We start from the raw sequence: 2,363 nt of genomic DNA on the forward strand, positions 1-2,363 counted from the left end.
ATCATACAAAGTATGGAACGAGCTGCCAGAGGAGGTAGTTGAGGCAGGGACTCGAAACATTTAAGAAACATTTAGACAGGTACGTGGATAGGACAGGTTTGGTGGGGTATGGGCCAAACACGGGCAGGTGGGACTAGAGTAGATGGGAGATGTTGGGCGGTGTGGGCAAGTTGGGCTGAAGGACCTGTTTCCACACTGTATCACTCTATGGCTCGATGGTGTTTCCTCCTACCAAACTTCCACTTGTTTTTGCTGAAATTGCTTGTAAGAATTGCTTCAGATTGAGGCGAGTAGATTAGTTTGCAACTAACCTGGGCTTATTCAGCCTCATCAGTCTCTGTTGCAGGGGAAATAACCTTGCCTATTGACTATTGATATTGACTATTGACTGTCCTCATAACTAAAATTCTCCTGCCCAAACAGCATGCTCCACGCCCTGCCCATGTTATATAACGACCAGGACTAGATGTGGAACACACACCTGGCCCAAGTAATGATAAACACAGACTCACCACAATCTCCCAACACTAACCTTCCATGCCTCCCCCAATAATGTACTCGGTGGGCTGAAGGGCCTGGACCAGTCTCACCCCGGCCATCTTTGGCCAATCCATAGAAGTGGATGTAGGGTGAAACTTGACCCTATGAAGTGGTGTTGTGAGAATTATTTTACATCACCGGCCTATTGTAGCTTCCATTCCATCCCACAAACCAACCTCCCTTCCACCGACTCCATCTACACCTCACGCTGCCTCGGCAAGGCCAGCAGCATCATCAAGGACCAGTCTCACCCCGGCCACTCCCTCTTCTCCCCTCTCCCATCAGGCAAAAGGTACAGAAGTGTGAAAACGCACACCTCCAGATTCAGGGACAGTTTCTTCCCAGCTGTTATCAGGCAACTGAACCATCCTACCACAACCAGAGAGCAGTGCTGAACTACTATCTACCTCGAACTAACTTTGATCAGACATTGTTGGCTTTACCTTGCACTAAACGTTATTCCCTTAACATGTATCTGTACACTGTGGACGGCTCGATTGTAATCATGTATTGTGTTTCCGCTGACTGGTTAGCACACGACAAAAGCTTTTCACTGTACCTCGGTACACGTGACATTAAACTCAACTGTAACTGAACTAAAATGAACTGTTTCCATGCTGTATCTCTAAAGTACACTAAGATTTTTTCCAACCATAAAAAGACACAAAGTACTGGAGTAACTCAGCGGGTCAGGCAGCATCTGTGGAGAACATGGATAGGTGACGTTTCACAGAGTGCTGGAGTAACTCAGCGGGTCAGGCAACATCTGTGGAGAACATGGGTAGGTGACGTTTCACAGAGTGCTGGAGTAACTCAGCGGGTCAGGCAGCATCTGTGGAGAACATGGAATCTTCAGACTTAGATCCCAATCATTAGTGAGTATTCCGGCATGCATTTCTATTCTTTATTGCCAGCTGTCCGATGATTAATCGTTTGAAAGATACAACATGGAAAAAGGCATATACATATATGCATACAATTATAAAAGGACTGGACAAGCTAGATGAAGGAAAAAATGTTCCCAATGTTGGGGGAGTCCAGAACCAGGGGCCACACAGTCTAAGAATAAAGGGGAGGCCATTTAAAACTGAGATGAGAAGAAACTTTTTCACCCAGAGAGTTGTGAATTTGTGGAATTCTCTGCCACAGAGGGCAGTGGAGGCCAATTCACTGGATGGATTTAAAAGAGAGTTACATAGAGCTCTAGGGGCTAGCGGAATCAAGGGGTATGGGGAGAAGGCAGGCACGGGTTAATGATTGTGGATGATCAGCCATGATCACATTGAATGGCGGTGCTGGCTCGAAGGGCCGAATGGCCTCCTCCTGCACCTATTTTCTATGTTTCCATGGGGCATGCTGGTCGGTGTGGGCACGTGGGGGCGATGGGCCTGTTTCCGCACTGTATGACAAAGTGCTGGAGTATCTCGGTGGCTCAGGTAACGTCTCGGGAAATGCTGCCTGACCCGCTGAGTTACTCCAGTGTTTGACGTCTGTCCACCCGATAATTCACAGCTTGAAGTCCTGGCAGAGCTGGTAAAGTGCAGGGAAGGTAATGCATTGCAACTGGTGAAGAATCATGGCTGAGCTGGAGGGGGAGAAGGAGGGAGAGAGGGACAATAGACAATAGGTGCAGGAGGAGGCCGTTCAGCCCTTCGAGCCTGTACGCACCGCCATTCAATGTGATCATGGCTGATCATTCTCAATCAGAACCCCGTTCCTGCCTTCTCCCCATACCCCCTGACTCCGCAATCTTTAAGAGCTCTATCCAGCTCTCTCTTGAATGCATTCAGAGAATTGGCCTCCACTGCCTTCTGAGGCAGAGA

This window comes from Rhinoraja longicauda, chromosome 5, assembly GCF_053455715.1.
Source record: "Rhinoraja longicauda isolate Sanriku21f chromosome 5, sRhiLon1.1, whole genome shotgun sequence".
Classification (NCBI taxonomy): Eukaryota; Metazoa; Chordata; class Chondrichthyes; order Rajiformes; family Arhynchobatidae; genus Rhinoraja; species Rhinoraja longicauda.